Source organism: Sceloporus occidentalis, unplaced genomic scaffold (genome assembly GCF_023333645.1).
Source record: "Sceloporus occidentalis isolate IW3139 unplaced genomic scaffold, rSceOcc1.0.p SCAF_1, whole genome shotgun sequence".
In the NCBI taxonomy this organism is placed as follows: domain Eukaryota; kingdom Metazoa; phylum Chordata; class Lepidosauria; order Squamata; family Phrynosomatidae; genus Sceloporus; species Sceloporus occidentalis.
The window spans coordinates 63,085,459-63,103,612 of NW_028316981.1; positions in this window are offsets into that span (position 1 = coordinate 63,085,459).

Here is an 18,154-nt window from a genome sequence, read left to right on the forward strand (position 1 = left end):
GTAAGTCCCATGTATTCCACCAAAGCTTTTTTCCCCAGGCAATTGCTTTACAGGATTACAGCTTCAGCTGCTAAGTCTTAATTCAAATATCACTGATAGGAGTGCAGTTTCAGCATATCTAATGTCTTTGAGTTTGCAGTTCACCTGTGTATATGTACAGTCTTGATTCCCCCCACTCCTCTTTACTATTGGCTCCTGTGCATACTGAAGTGAAATAAAAGTAGCACAGCAATAATCCTTTGTTGTTCAGCAATGCAGTCATGATATTAACTGTTTGCAGACTGGCAGAATTTTATTTACTGCAAACATTCTTTTCAACTGCATAAAATATTCAGATAAAGAAAGAAATTCTCACTGAATTAAAAATCAGTCAGATCTTAACATTCTGAATTCTAAGCTTACAGTTAATAAAACATTTCATAATTTTAAATCTTAAAACCAGCTAATTTTAAAGAAGATTACAGTTAGAATGCAGACTCATTTAGCAAGAGACTCCTTGTCTCCTGCTGCATAAGTACTTTCAATTTGGGGCGAATAACTCATTTTGTGGTCAATTATCTTTCTCTAGAGTCCCCAGCAGCAGTTCATGTACAAAAACCTTGTGGATTTATTAAGGTTACACTGTACTGAGCCTGAAGTACCTAAGCCAGTGCTCTGGCAGTTAATAGTCCACCTAACATAATTACTGAGAAAGCTATGTGGGCAAAACACATACAGATCGCTTCCCACTAAATAAAATCGACTAAATTTAAGTGGATGCATCTAAGATTAGAATCACTCTGAAGCTGCCTGCAGATCAAGGATACCGTTTTGCAATCTAAATAGTCTTAGATGCGTTCTCAACCACACTTGTCACCTTTCATTGATTTCCCCCCCTTCTGTTTGTTCAATTGCTCAGCCTAAAATCTTTTTTTAATTATAATTTTGAGAGGACAGATATATTTGGAAATAAGATATTTTAAAGACTTGAGAGATAGGTAGTTTGATCCTAAGGAAAGTGCAGTGCAACAAGACAACAAAGGGTTTTGTGACAACTTAAAGGTTAACAGAAGCTCCTTTAGATTGCAGCTCATCTTTAAATGCACGGAACATTGCCTCTGTTAACAGATATTGACATACGTACATATTAAGATGGGGATGAAAGTGGGATGTGGGGAAAAATAATTGTAAAGGGTAAAAACATTGATGACTGCCAGAGCAGATTAACAAAGAGTAGCAGGGAAGCCCCGAAACAAGGGGCATTACTAGGGAGTGTGTGGAAACATCTGCCTTTGGGTCGAAATGGGCTGCAAAAATGGGTGTTCACCTGTGTCCCTTTAAAATGCCAAATTGATGGTGTGCATGGGGCAAGTTTCAGTGGGAGGAGAAAGGAGAGGCCCAAGTCTTAAAAAAAATTAAACATTTAAAATTTAATTAAAGGTGACACTTTTTTTAATTCTTTAAACTTTTCTTTAAAACATTATATCTTACCATGTTTTCACCTTAATCTCATGAAACTAGGTACATGTAAATAAATTTAGGGTGTGTATGGTGTAATTTAAAGGCATAATTTTAATTTTGCTAGTTGTTTTGTCACAATTATTGCCATTACATTTAGTGATATACAGGAATTATGATTTATGAGGAACATCAGTACAAAAAAACCATGACTAAGGATTCTGTATATTGTGGAGTGGTAGGAGGTCACTGGGGGAATGACACCATGAGTGACTGCGTTACGTGATGCCAACCCGAATGATGCCTCTGCCAGAAACTATTGCAGAACAGATGGTGTGAACTAAATACTGTTGGCCCTCTGTATCCATGGATTCCTTATCTAAGGATTCAGGCACCCAATGCTTGAATTTTTTTAAAAAAATAAATAAATGTAAATTCCAAAAAGCAAACCTTGAATTTGTCATTATATATAAGGGATTTCTTTAGGATCAAGCTACCCATCTCTCAGGTCTTTGAAATATCTCATTTCCAAATATATCTGTCCTCTCAAAATTCTAGTTAATGAGTGTGGTGAAACAAGCAAACAGAAAGTCACCATGATGCAAACCAGGAATGAGTGAGTTCTGAAATGCAAAGATTGCCAACTGTAATATGAAAAGCTATTGCTTTCCTAAGAGTCCACTAACAAATCTCATAACAATAATCAATGAGTTCTCAAATCTGCTTCTGTAGTATCCTCTGATATTGTGATTTATTAGCTTTGGTAGTTCTTGAACAAAGCAAGGAGGTATCTCACCTTGAAACTGTGGAGGGAAGGACTACTACTACTAAGTTCATGAGCTGTCTGTGCTTATTAGTTACACAGACAATGTTTCCTAGAATCTTGATGAACATGTTTAATCTAAAAATGTATCTCTTACTTTCATGTTTTTCAGTTTACTGAGTTTACAGTAAACTGGAAGTACAAGAAAGTAACAGTGTAATCTTATACATGTCTACTCAGAAAAAATCCCACTGAGTTTAACTGGACTTCCGTGTCCAGTGTGTATTGTTGCTTTCCCCCCAAACTGGGTCCTTCCAGATGTTCAGCACCCACAAGCCCTGGCCAGAATGTTCACTGATCAGGAATGCTGGGATGTGCAGTCCAAAACATCTGGAGGCTGCACTGTTGAGCAAGGCTGGTATATAAGATTTCAGGGTGAGTCTAGCTGATGACAGTAAATCAAAATAATATGATGTTAACTAGCTGGTAGCAATTATCTAAATTTAAAATATCACTGTGTATATAATTTCCCCATTCAGTCCACTGGTGTGGGACTCACAACAGAGCACATAATACATCAAATTGCTACTCTCAGGGTAGTAGGATAGCCCTATTATATCAATAGGATTTATATAAGTGTTGATTTACCATTCAATAATTGATTTAGTGTGTCTCCTCTAATTAGAAGTAGACATTGGATTCAGGCCTTTGTTTGCCTTACTTATGTGCCACAGCTTCTCATCCAACCAAAAGCTTCCTTCCATGTACTCACAGAATATGGCCAATTTGTAGTGATAATTATGATCAAGTACCATGTCCTGAATGTGCTTGGAACGATAAAGATGGTGCAGTGGTACTACATTTATATCTTCATTAAAATATACTTATTTTTTTAAAAAAAGAAACGCAATGCAGCTTGACAAAATATTCATAAAATACAACGGACCTAGAATAAAAAAACCAAACCAGTTCAAATTACTGAAACTATTTTTCTAACATATATCTAGGAGCAGGATGAAACACTCCAGCATAAAAACCAGGGAAAAATACTGTAACTCTAATCCTCCCCCAGAGTTGTCTTGTGTCTGCCATTGGTTCCAAAAGACTGACTTGCAATAGGACTCAGAGCAGAATCCCACCTATTGCCCTATTCAGGTCACAAGTGAATAGGTCTGATTGCAGAGAGCAGCACCAGTGGTCTTTGAACGTCTCTGTAGGTCAGCCCTGATATTGTGCCTGCACAGCAGTTTATACCAACACATTAGAGAGTAAATTGTTCCCATTACCAGCAGCCTGGATAATTCAGCTCAGTGCTATGAGCTGGTGAAGTCAGCCATTCAAACAAATCAGTCATCCACATAAACACATGTTGTTGTCTCCCCACAAATTTGTCCCCTTAACCCTCTCTAGTACCTATACATATGTATGTTAAGTACGGATGTATCCATTCATTCTTGCATCTTTCTAAGAAAGAATACAACAATCAAATGAAGGTAAAAGTTGCCTTAACTAAAACCAAGACAATCTGTATTTAATTTTATTATTGATTATCTATTAATCTATTATTTAATCTTATACAAAATCATCACCATTATTGAATTGCTTGAGATAACACAAATATAGTTTGGCAGCTACCCTCCTTGCACATAGATATAATTGGCGCTGTCAGTTCTTAAAATGAAATGTAGTTAACGTTACACATTCTAAAGACAGAATTACTTAATTGTCATTACTAATTAGTCAACCTCTTTGATGGAATTCATAATGATATCTATGTTATGTTTATATAATTTGTGCATTTCTGGGCTTCTCACATTTGTGTAATATTTCTTTTTACTACAGCACTGCTCCTGTCCTTCTGGCTTCTTTTAGCATCTAAAGACAATCTTTTAAAAGCAAACCCATTTTATATATTTCAGATAGTTCATACTTTTCCAAAGCAAGCCCTGAGGAAAATAGCCTTGGGTTGTTTTTTAAAAATATCTAAAGTAGATGGCTTGGTCCTCAGCAAAGTCTTGTGTTAGCTGCCTTGTTCTGCCTTTGAATCCTCTTAGGAAAGTCAGGGATACCCACAAACAATAGAATTAAAAATCTGTCTTTAGGACTGGCAAACCATTCAGAGTTCTGTCTAGCTGCTTAGCATAGACTAGGCTAGGCCTCAATAAAAGAATAGCCTTCCAAAGAAGCAATAATTTTCAGATTGTTGTGTACAATGCAGTGATAAAGCTCCCTGTCACATTTTTCTTCCCAGTTACTGAAGGTCCCATTCAGATGAATTGTCACAGCTTCTTCAATCCAAACAAGTACCCTTCCGGCCTTGTTTGCATTAAAATGTGATAAAACTAAAGGTGACTTTAGCACAGCTGTGCAGAAAACTGGATTAGGTCAAAGTGACAGAGTTTGTTAGGACTCACCACAAAGGTGGTTCAAGATTTGTCTAGAGTGCTAATGTGGGAGAAGCAGAGGTTTCTTAAACCCAGACATTTGTAATAAGGCTACAAACAAAAAAAGATAGTTTTTTCTTTCATCCACACATAGTTACCAGTGGCAGCCAGCTTGTTGACCTGTTGTCACACAAAAATTTGGAATGGCAGAGCCATAACAAAGTGCCTTATAGTTTCTGTCATTCCCCCTCCCCTTTGTGCGTGGAGCACCACTGTCAAGAAGCAAAACCACCCGAAAGGCCAAGGTCCAGGCACCCTTGACAGCTTGCTTTTTTAAAAAGGCTGCTCAGAGATAGAGGTTGGCTTTGGATTACTTTCAGGAGTTTTTGAAATGTGATTTAAAACTTTGTTGGACAGAGAAGTAAGCAAACAGCATTTTGCTTGCTCACGATGAATTATTGATAGCTAGCCTTTCAGCAAGATGGCATTTTCACCTCAGAATCGTTTGATCTCCAATTTCTGTGATCTCAGGAGAAAGGAAGGCCCTCCCCTCCAAGGAAATGGCATCTTCTGTATGCCATCTGCTGGCACAAGATAGAGGGTAGAATGAAATTACATTTATCCCCCCTTTGGGAAACTAGATTTCACTGGAGGAATAGTGACATCAGAGGAATAGTGTCACAATCAAAGCTGTGAAAAGTTACTTTTTGTGGACAAATCCTCCTAGTATCCCTCAGTCAGCATAAGCATTGGGTATTTTGGGAGTTGCCATTCAAAAATGTAGCTTTTCCACGTTCTGATCATGATGTGTTTGGCTACTGAGCAATTTGTCACTATACAGTGCATTGCTATACAATGACTTGTGACTTTATACATCAGGACTGTGCAGAGGTTATGCCAAAATGCTTTTGATGTTACGCAGCGCATGAGGCAACACGTCAGCGTTTGGCACTAGATTTTCCACCTTCGTGACTGTAGTCAGCAGCTTGTGAGCTGGAGAAACGCCTCTCCCTTTCTCAATGAGCAAAGAGACACTGCAAACTTCTCTCAGATGAGGCTTTTATTCTTAGACGAGGTTCCACTGTGTACAATATATATATTGACGCCATCCACCATCCACACTAGTAATAACCCTCTCTGAGTCAAATGCTGGTCACTAGCAAAGGCTCCGTGAGGCCTACTAGGTCTTGCCTCTCCTTCTAGTGACACAAAGGATCCAGCCACCCTCCTGAGTGACCTTTCAGACTGGCAGCATCCTACAGTACTTTACAGCACTTGTTGAATATCTTTTGATGCCACTTCCTGTTTAAATGCCTAATCATTATGGCTCACAGTAACCCTTTAATGCTTGGTTACTATTAAAACCCACATTGTACATTTTCCTTCTGACTCTACATCCCAACAAGTTATGTGTATGAGTGAAGCTGCTTTCCTTTCTAGAACCCTCAACCAGCATGGCCACTCGGAGATACATACTAACTTTTGGGAGATGCATACTCACTAATATTTCACAGATTAAAACTGGGACATGTGTGGCCCAAGCAAAAGTGGAGTATGGTAAAGATGGCAAACATTATAAATGAGGGAGAACATACAAGCTAGGGCAGGCTGTAGCAGTTTGGTTTTTTGTCTAAACCTACTGAGAAGAGCAAGACTCTGTTCCTTCCTGTCTTTTAGTCCTGCTGAATTAATTTAGTACAAACTATATTTGCTTAGAGCTCAGTTTGCACAATTCATGTAAATGGAGACAAAGGGAGAAAGTAGGATGAGAAGAGACAGTAGGAAGGAATAGAGATGTAATCCAAAAAGTAAGTTTTCCAAGTTCTGGTTATGGTGCTTTCATATTATGCACAAATGACATGCACCTGTATGAAGGCACTGTGTCTTTATTTTGTTCTTCCTTTCACCCAAGTGACAAAAGAAGCTGAGTTTGGGGGAAACACATTTTCCTCTGTAATCTTGTTCCCAGAGTAGATGTGAGGACATAGGCTATTAAGGCTGGCCTGGGGGCAGAGTCAGGGTGTTGCATCCAGATGCACCATCGGCATGCGCCCAGGGCACTATGACACCATGCGCCACTCCGCACGGTACATGGCATCATGGAGCTCCTCTGGCGCTACGTCCAAATGTCACAGCACCGAAGGAGCGCTGCATAGCCACAGAGCCCCAGCTATGGCACTCTTCTGAGGGCGCCAAAAAAGCCACTTTTTGTGGCTCCTTTTCTCGCCTTCAAAATTGGGGCTACAGCGTGCAGTTGGCGCGGCCCCTATCCGGTGCAAAAAGAGCTGGATGCAGGCCGCCCCTTAGGAGCAGTTTGTAGAGCCCCAAAGTCTGGATTTGTGGCAGGATGTTGTCCTTGTATTACCATCCATGCTCTCTATCCTTTTGTGAGTAGTTGTTTACAATTTGGAGGCTGTCTGTAGGCCAATAAAAGCCTGTGGCCCAGAGTTTGTGAAGGGCTAAATGATGAAAAAGAAACATTAAAAGTAAATGGCTTCAATTATGTGCATGAGACTTGTATCCTGGCTTGATCCAAACCATTTTGCTACCATTTTGCATAATTGCAAAAGGCATCTCCTGCCATTCAGCCCAGTCAAGTTGCACTTTCTGTGGCTCCTTTTTGCGCCCTGGAAAGGCCAGATCGGCGCTGTGGTGTGCGGTTGCTGCAGCCCTGATCCAGCGAAGATGGAGGCAGCTGAAGGCTGCCCCTTAGGGGCAGTCTGCATAACCTCTTAATTACATAGCACATCATATAGCAAGTTTGTGCAAGAGGCATTGTATTACAGATTTCTCCAGGCAAAGTGTTCAGTATCAGACAATAGAGAGATTTGATCAGTATCATCTGAAATATTTTCTGTTCTTCTCATTCTCTTTATGAGTTCATCTTCTCTACACCAATTACCATTTTTTGGGAAGCATATATGCTAAGAAAATAAAATAAATGAAATGACAACAAGCCTTTGTTGTCTCTTGCCTGCTAATGTGAGTTCCTAGGTGAGCAGCATACATGAGATCTAATCATGCTGAGATAACTTTCTAGCTTTCCAACCCCAAGGCAAAGGGCTTTTTCATAGCCAAAGAACAGTGCTGTTTCAGTGGGATCAAGGCTGAGTATGTACTTGAGAGGTATGTCAGCAGTGGAAGTGAAATTCTATACATATCTACTCAGAAGTCACACAGACTGAGTTCAGCAGGACTTACTGCCAGGTAAGTGTGTATAAATTGCACCCTTAAGGTGTAAATGTAACAAAATGCACTGACAAGCCAATGTGTGCATAGGAGGCCAGTATCCAAAGGGAAATAGAAAAAGGATTCATGGACAGCTTCTGCATTTACTCTCCTCCTACTGCAACTTTCCAATATTACATTGGGCCTGTATGCATTAAAATATGAGGCTTCAGATCATCTGTTTGTCAGCACTTTTCAAAAACCCAAAAGATGTTCAGCTTGTGAGTCACATTTCCATTTGCTTTCCTTCTTATAATGTCCATCTTCAATTTTAATCTGAAGATTGTCATATACTTGCCTAGGAGAGTCACTAAAAGGCAAGCACTCTCCACCCTGCTGTTGCTGCTGCTGCCGCCTGGTTGTGCTTTACTTGTGGAATTGTGGCGGAAAAATCTATCTCTTTGCCACCAACTGCGAATCAGTAGACTCTGCCAGCATGTTCCACATATCCCAGCTGTAGAGTTGAAGGAGCTGGCAGATAAAAGCAGGAATCTACCACCGTCAGTTTTGCTGTCAAAGGGGGCAATGAAACGGAGAGAGGGTGTGCCCCTTTGAGGGAATGCAAGGCCAAGGGCATGTCATGCTGTTTGAAAGGAGAAAGGGGCTGCATACTGTTAATTTGTACTTTACCATTACAACCAGTCTATTATAGGAAGGAGAGATGGTGAATCTGAGGGGGCAGCAATTACAGTTGTAAATGACATACAGGGGAGGCAATTATACTTTAATTGAAGGAACAGGTACAGGGTACTTACTGTCCCTAAACTCAACCAACCTGGATAGACTTGGCAACAGAACCCCGGAGTTGAAAATGCTGCTGGTGAATGCTACAACAGTGAATAGGAAGACAAGTGCAATGCAGGACTTTGATTTGGATAAACATGCTGGCCTAGCATGTATTACATAGACTTGGTGGGTTGAGATGGATGTTCCCCAGCGTTCTCTGTTCAGCAGCAGGCAAGAGCTAAGGATCAAGGAGATGGAGTTGCAACAGTCTATTGAAATTCCATCCCCTTGACTATTGTGCCATATCTCACAGTTTTCTAGGTTCAGGTGTGTTCACCTGAAGCTGGGTGGTCAGGACAGATTAGATTAAATCATATACTACCCACCCCACTGCTCAACAGTTCCCCTTCCTGAGCTAGTAAGGGTGGTGTCAGAGTTGGTGGTGGAATCCTCTCATCCTGTATTGCTGGGTGTAGCGAGGTGGTGCCCTTAAGAGAGAGGGCTGAAGGGGCTAATGAAGGTCAGGTGGAGCGGGAAAGGGAGGAGGCGGAGCAAGGGGCAGGAGGAGCCAGTCCTGGGGAAATAAGAGCAGGAGCAAGGCGACCGGGAGGAGGAACACGTGGCGGAAGAGGAGGATGGGGAGTTGCGGTCGGAGAAGGGAGAGCGGAGGTAAAACGCAAGCTGATAAGAGACGGGGGGCCCGCAATATTACAGACCAGGTCTGGGGGGCGACGGAAGGGACCCCATGAGGAAGTTGCCCTACGCGACCCACGAGTAGAAGGGGAGTTTCCCTTCCCGGACGCGGAGAGTTGGGGTGTAGGAAGAGAGGACCCTCTGGAAGGGGCGTGGTGGGACCCCAAGGGAGAGCAGTGGCAGACGGGTCCTGAACCCCGGGAGAAAGAGAAGGCCGACCTCGAACCCCTGGAGAAGCATTCTGGAGGAAAACCCTCCCAAAGAAGCCGAGAGGCCGAGAAGGACGCCTAAAGGAGGAAAAGCAGCTGCTTGCATCTTACCAGGACTTATAGGCGGGATACAGACCGCCACTTTGCCATTTGCTCCGCGAGGGAGCCGCAGCAGCCAAACTGCGCGGCTCCCGCGCGGAGCAAAAAAGAAGCTCCATTTCGGAGCTTCTTTCTGCGGCGTCTTTATGACGTCGCGAGGCGCCGCTGGCGCATTCGCGACATCATAGGCGCCGCGACACGTCTGGACGCTATGCGTCCAGTACGTAAACATGGCGGCCCCCATGTGGAAGGGGCGCCGCCATGTTGTACGTATTCTATACGTACTAGGGTTAGGGGGATGCGGAAGCACCGCCCCTTCCTAACCCTAGTACGTATAGAAGACGTACTATATGGCGGTTTGTATCCCGCCATAGTTTTCTTTCAGGCTGGGACCCAGCCCATGGTTATATAGTTTGGGAAAAGTTGGAGACTGTTATTAAAAGTTTGGTTTGTCTGCAACGTGCCTGCAAGTTTGTTTCCGCCACTAGGCTTATTAAGAGGGAGGAGCCCAAGAGGTACACTCATTATGCAGCCGGCTACCCCAGCCCCGCCCACACTGGGGGACTTCAACATCCATGCTGAGACTGCCCTTTTGGGAGTGGCTCAGGACTTCCAGCCTGCCATAACAACCATGGGTCAATCCTAAGTGGTATCTGTCCCTACTCATGGTGCTGAGAACTCTCTGGACTTTGTTTTCTATACTGGGTGGTTTGAGTGTGATCCGGGAATGGAGGGACTCTCTATAGTTCTGTTTTCATGAACAGATCACCACCTGGGCTCTTGCTGGGATTTTGAACCTCTGTAGGAATGGAGGACCCATGATCCAGATGGATTCCTGATGGTTCTTGTGGAGTTTCCTGCTGCTTTGACAGACAATCCTGTCAAAGCCCTGGGATGCAAAAATGGCCAGGATGGTGGGCACAATCACTTCCAAGTGTTTGCACTTACAAAGAGGAGCGAAGCGTCCCTCCAAGTTTTCCAGAGAGGTGGTAGCAATGAACCAAGTCAGAAGGTGACTAGAGCAATATTGGCAGAAAGCTTGGAGTGGGTCCAGTTTAATTCAAGCTAAAGCTTATCTGAAGGCCTTCTCTGGGGCAATATAGGCAGCAAAGGCACATTTCTTTTCTGCCTCTATTACATCTGTAAGCTGAGCTTTTTTCACGTGGTCAGGGGTCTTTTGTACACAAGCCCAAACAAGGAAATCAAACCACTGAACAGTCTGATGCAAACAACCTTCTCGGCACTTTGCAGATAAAATCGCTCATATCTGCTCTGACTTGGATGCTGTAATTGATACAGATCCACTGGATGTAACTTTGGCCCCTTTTTGTCCAGTGACAGTGGATACCTTTTAATTTATGCAACCCATAGCTGTGGACAGGATTTCTTGGAGAGGTGAGACCCTATGCCAGTAGGACAGATTCCTGCTTTTCCTGGCTTATTAGAAAAGGTAGAGGGAGACTGACTGAGTGGATAAAAAAAAGTAAGGCGGAGTTCCTGCTTGTCTGAAGGAGGCTGCTAAAACCATTCTTTAAAAAAGCCTTCCCTGGATCCCATCATTGTGGATAATTATCAGTGAGTCTAGAATATTCCATTTTTGGCAAGGTTCTGGATAGGCTGACCGTATTTCCTTGAGACAGAAACAGGACGTTGGGAAAGCAAAAACGGGATAGTTTTATGTAATATTCCATACTGTGAAAAAGGAAGATAACAAAAGTTTTATTACATGAACATTTTGAGCTAATAATTATTCTTCAGTGACAGAACTCATACAAAAATTTAAGTAAATGTAGAGGGGGAATGTTTTGCACCCCTCTAGCCAGTTCTACTTAGCAATCTGGCTTCAGACCTGAACTTCCAGGTTCAGACATGAATCCAAGAGCACACCCAAGCTGTAGATCTGTGTCTTCAGGGGGAGAGTAACACCATCCAGTACAGTGAAGGAGTGAAAAGACAGGCCCAACGGGATCTTTAGTTGGAGATCCTACACTGAGTAGGAGGTTGGCCTTGATGGCCCTTGAGGCCCCTTCCAGCTCTATGATTCTATGGCGGGTTCCACACCACCAAAAAGTACATGCTCGGCACATACTAGGTTTAGGAAGGGGCATCCTTTCCAGATGCCCCTAACCCTAGTATGTGCCGAGCATGTACAAAATGGCGGAGCCCATTCTACATGGGCGCTGCCATTTTGATGTAGCGGACGCTTAGCGTCCGCACATGGCAGCATGGAAATGATGCTACACGTGCGCGATTGGCACCTTGCAGTGTCATAACCGTGCCGCAAAAAGAACTCGCTTTTTGCGGGTTCTTTTTGCTGCACCAGGGAATCATGCAGTTTGGGGCTGTGATTCCCTGGCGCAGCAAACGCCGGCACCAGCAGACCGCCCTTTTGGACTGCCTGTAAAGTGTTCAAGACTCTAATAAAATCTTCCCAAGTATCATATCTCATTTCCTTTTCTTTTACCTGTACTAGCCATCCTCTTTGTATGCCGACCATTCCAATGCAATATTTCTGATCCAGGGAGCAGTCGCATTTGTATAGTGGAATACCACTAGACTATTCTTAAGGGTTGAGTTTAGATGGAGTTTCATATCCAGCTGGTTCCATGCATATGGTTCTTCCTTCCCAAAATTGCATCATCCAGAAGGTGATAGAAACTACCTGGAGTCCCACCTACATACAGTGTTGTTGATTCATATCATATATTTGATGAATGAAAACCAGGATACATGTGGCCAAACAATATCAGTGTGTGGTCAGGATGGCAAGAGTTATCAATGAGGAAGAACACAAAAGCTAGAAGAGGCTGCAACAGTTTGCTTTTACCTGAGTGAATTGAGAAAGGTAAGGCGAGTTAATTGAGTACAAGCTATTTTTGTATGTTGAATGCAGTTTGCAACAAATCAAGTATGCTGAGGACAAAGGGGAAAGGTGGGATGAGAAGAGATAATGGAACATTCTAGCAGCAACTGAAAAAGAGATACAACATAGGCTTAATTGAGACAATCCTTGCCAAAATGTGATAATTTATTTCCAGATGACTATGCAGGCACTAGGGTTGGCATCACCAGGTGCAGAAACTCATGGTGTCCTCCATCAATTGGCCTCCTCCCATACCACACCATACAGAATCTTTAGTCATGTTTTTTGTACTACTGTTTCCCATAAATCATGATTTCCATATTTCACTGTACAGTACAGTTGTGACATAATAACTAGAAAAGTTAAAATTGTATCTCTAAATTACAATATCATATCTACAGCCTAAATGTATTTACATGTACATAGTTTCATGTGGTTAAAGTGACAATTTGGCAAGATGTAATTTTTAAAAAAAATTCAAAAGAATACTTTAATTTTTTAAATTTAAAGTATTTTTAATTTTAAAATTTAATTACTTTTAAATTTAATTTTTTAAAATTTAAATTTAAATTGTAAAATTGTTTTTAAAATCTAGGGCCTCTCCTTTCTCCTCCCACTGAACCTCACCCCACTCACCCCATCTCTTCAGTGCTTTAAAGGGACACAGGCAAACACCACAGCCCACTTCTGCAAAACAAAACAAAAACAGATATTTGGGGAGCAGTGGTATCACCCCTCTGTTAGAGTGTCACGTGGTGCAGCCAATATCAGCCGCACCCACTAGTGGCGCCCCTGTGTGCAGCACCGGTGCAGAAAGTCTTGCTGCTGAATTTGTTTCTTACTCTGACACTGCAGATTGCTGAAGATGAGACTAATTATTATGTTATGATCCCTCTTCTGTGGAAGGCAGCTTATCTGTGATATTTATTTCCCAGATTGTTCTGTTGTCCTAATATTATATCTTTATAGAGGCTAAGATAATATGTACCTAGCACTGGAAAAGAGTGAAGGGAGTCAAGAATGGTATCTACTACTTTAAAGAAAAAATACAAATATATTCATGCTCACTGCTTGTATCATGATTCCCTCTATACGGTATAATCTTTTGGCCAAATGCAGTTCATCATACACAAAGGTATTCAGCCTTGAAAACAAAGGTAAAACGTTCAAAGCAATATAGGGCAGGTTTAGCCACCCAATTCCCATTAAGAATAGTGACTCACTCAGCTAAATCACTTGATGTTGCTTTGAAAATTTACCTTAAGGGGTTATTCTCCCCTTGATACAGGAGGGATTTATAAGTCATGCTACTATGTTAATGGATCTTGAGGTTGTCTCTCTTCTGTTCACTGATCAGAGAATAGGGTTTTTTGGGTAATTTTTGACTGGTAATTTTTTAAGTCTTGAAATCAAATGGCTGTTTGGCTTTAGGGAAAGGAGGATCAACAGGCTCAGAAGGTGTTTGTCTTGAAATGTTTCCTCCCCCTTCGCTGAAAGGCTATCAAGCTTACATCCTTTATATGCTATGTGTTGGATTTATAAGTTCAAGAAATAGACATAAAAAGAAATTCCAATTCTTATTAGTTAATCATATTTTGAAAATCAACTTGCACAATGAAGATAAATCATAAATGGCTTGCTTTTAAAATACATCCCTGTGGCCCATTGCTTCATTTGGAGTCATCTTTCTTGAATGTTTCTCTTGATAGCGCTGGGAGCTGTATAAAAGGGATTCTAATAAAAAATAGTTCTGAAAGAGATTATAGGTGCTATAGGTGCTAAACAGTGATGGGTTAATCACATTCTATCTACTTTGTGTCAGTTTTACATGTATACATCCTAAAACCATTCCAGCGAAAGTCTGTCAGTCAGTGAGTTTCTTTAAAGGCACAAGGTTGCATATTTAGTTACATATAAACATTTTCATATAAAACATTTTGTGTATAACTTTCTTCAAGGTACAGTTTTTATATACCATTTTGAACCAAGAACTTTATCATGAAATTCAAAGAAGATATAATGTTTCATTAAAGTTTTTAACAAGAGTTTATGTATCAATAATCTTTTTCATTAGTTTTGTTTAACTAAACAGTAATTTGTGTGTCCATTATTAAATTAAATTAATTCATTATTTTTTTTACCTGTCCTAACATTTATCTATGAAAATATTAAATCCACATATTAATCAAGGAAGTACAAACTAAGTTGGCTCACCTAAGGCAGCCCAAATAAAATGCTCCTACTACTCAGTTATATCTGGCTTCTTATTCATTACAATTCTTTGTGAAGTGTAGCATGACCTTGATCCAAAAAGCATCTACACCTGATAAACCTCAAAATACCCAGGATCTGAATCATTCAGGCACTGTTAGCTTTTGAATAAATTATATCACCCGCCATTTAGCTGATTGTTTGGTAAAGTACAAATCTCTGGTACATTCCACTGCATTCACCTTTTATTCTGTTTGACTTGGCATGCACAGTCAAGTTAAACTTGCTGTGACCCATCAGATTTTCAAATCTTTGCTTTCACCCAGTAATAACAGGTAATGGCAATTGTTGATTATCCATGAAGTAAAATGGGGCTGGAAAGCTTTTATTTTCTACAGGGCAACATAACTAGCTCAGAGGGAAACACTGGAGGTTTCCAGATGGCACTGAATGAGAGAACTGCTTATCATTGTACTACCACTGGACACCTATGTCTTCCTGCCCAAGCCCAAGTAATGTAAACAGATGGCCCTGAAGGGGTGGCTTGCAGCTTGGGGCCATGACAGCAACACACCGTGGCCCCAATAGTAAAGAGCTGCTCCTTTTTGGTCAGCAAAAAGCCAGTTTTTCCTTCCCTGCCACAACCGGAAACCAGCTTTAAGGCATTCCAGTGGCATGTGGTGTATAAACACTATGCCACCAGAGCACCTTCAAGGCTTCAGTGTGGCTTCATGATGTGTGGTGTATAAATGCCACACTCTGAAGCAATCAGAAGTGCAAAAGGGCTGTCAATTTTGGCCCTAATTTAGCAGGGCTTTTCATTACATTAGATCTTTCCAACAATCTTAACATGCCTGTTCTATGACTAAGGCTGCAGTGTTAAGAGTGAGGAGCCCCATAGATGGTATACTCCAATACTGGAGGCGTCATGGAAAACAAACCCCATCAGCTTGTTGCTAACTCAAATCCTTTCAGGAGGGAGTTCTACAATCTGGGCACTACAACTCCCACTGATTTTAGTAGTATTACAGTGGACCCTTGTTATACGCTGGGGTTTGGTTCCAAGATCCCCGTGGATAACAAATTCCGTGGATGCTCAAGTTCCATTAAATATAATAACATAGCAAAATGGTGTCCCTTATAAAAAATGGAAAATCAAGGTTTGATATTTGAAATTTATACTTTTTTTGAACATTTTCAAACTGTGGATGCTTGAATCAGTGTATAAGAAATCTGTGTATAAGAAGGGCCGACTGTATACTAAGGACCCCATCACATGGGCTCATAACCCCAGGTTACCTTTCCCAAAGCTTTCGACTTCTAAAATTGGCCGCCGAATTGGCTTAGAGGACCCAGGCTACAGCCAGGACAGAAATTTGGTGGTGATTTCTTTGTGATAACACCTGGCTGCCTCATGGATTAGGACTGAAGTCAAGAAAGGCACACTGGGATTTAAACCCCATGCATTAGGGTCCTAAGTAAGACAAAGCATAGACCTAATCCAATAAATGGTTGAATTTTTAATTTGAAAACTGCCTTGAGAGTCCTCTTGGAAGACAAATGTGGGATGGATTTTTTTTTTTAAAATGTAATAATGTTTTTGCACAATTAATTGTTGCATCCTTATGATCAGTTATGATCACAGGGGAAAATGGAGTTTCTTTATGCTGTTTCTTGAATTTTCATTGTGATTGTTATTACTTAACAGTACAATAGGCAACAATCTTCCAGTTTGCCTAGGAGGCATTCTTACCTTTTGCCTGTCTGCAAAGGTGAGAAAATGCTTTTCTAGATAAATACAATGTAAGAATGATTACAATCTAGAGATTGTCTTTTGCAATGAAATTGTGCTTGGTGCAGTGTACACACTAAATGTATTACAGGGTTCAGTCTCAGCTATTTTAAATTACCATGATGATGATGGCAATCATTATGGTGATGATTTTAATAGGCAGCATATTGCTTCACATCTTGGAAAAGCAAAACAACAGCTTTAAAATGAACCAGGGTTGCCTTCTGCAGAAAGTGGGGAGTAAATAGAATAGCCATTGCACCTTGTGCCTTACATTGCACATTGTGACTGGCTGCTGTGAAAAGGGGAATATACTATGATAAGGAAATCCTGGACATTATTGCAAGCAAGGCTATTACTATAAGAACCATAACAAAACTCAGCTAATATTTATGAAAACTTATAGTTCATTAATTTTTATATTATAATGGAATTATAATTTTGTAAAATTGAGAAACATCATCATCACACTAGAAGCAGTAACATTCATCTGAGCAATCTATTGGCCCAAGGAGCTTCCTGGAAGCCCTCCTCCAACACACTGCAAAGAGCCAGAGTTTGACAACTAGACTGCAAAGTTTTCAGCAGAAACCAACCTCGAAAGGAGAAATTTGCAAGCACTCATGTCAGACGAAGGAATGTCATTAGGCCCAGAACAATATGACAAGTGTGTAAACAAATGAATAGTATAATTTTTAAAAGAGTTGCAAGACCCCACTTCAGATGTTGGAATAACTTTCAGGTTTAGAGACCTGCAATAGCCAAGGCACACACTCAATGCTTAAGCAAATGAACAACAACAACTCCTGGAAACACCTACTTCAAAGCATGGACTTTCCCAGACCCAGAGGCCTGTAGCAATGACTTAGCAAACAATTCAACCAAGGAAAAGGGTCCCTTTTTTCATTGAACAAAGTAATACACATTGACAACTATGCCTTCTATGACCATACAGCTTAAGGATAACTAATTGGGACTGTAAGACCTATGTCCACATCCTAGCCACAGAATGAGAAAACTATAGTACAGTAATCTGATTCAAGTTTAAGACTGTCTGTTCCTGTTTTACAGCAATCATAAACTTGAGTCAGATCACTATGGTGTACAGTCCTGAGGCTAGATGAAGCAAACCAATGTTCCTTTTGCAGCCCCAATCTACCCTGTATTCCTTGGACAGTCTTTTTTGGGGACATAAAAGTGCAATTTGCCTCTCATGGAAGCCTCCATGAACAGTGATAAACTTTTAACCACTTCTGGTTTCTTTTGGGTTTATTTTTGCTTATCACCTTTGGTTTTCTGTGCATGGTTCCCACGGGTCACAGGACAGAAAATAGACCCATGAATCTGTCAAAGTCAATCACAATTGCTATAATGATTGCTAAGCTAATACAGAAAATTATTTATATGCCCCAAACCATTAAAATGCAAAATATTATCTTTGGTGTTATACCTTAATACTATATACTATAATAATACTAATAATTATCTTATAGTACTATAAGATAAAAATAACAATAGTATGAACCAATATGGTGTAGTGGTTTGTGTATTGGATTAAGAGATAATAGTGCAAACCTACAGCGCTATATAAATAAAGCATAATAATAATAATAATAATAATAGTGCAGTTCCTTGGTCAACTATGGAAATCTGCTTGGTGACCTTGAGGAAATCCCACTTGCTAAGAGGAAGGGTATGGCAAGTCTCTTCTGAAGAACTCCTGCAAAGAAAACCCCATGAAGAGGTTAC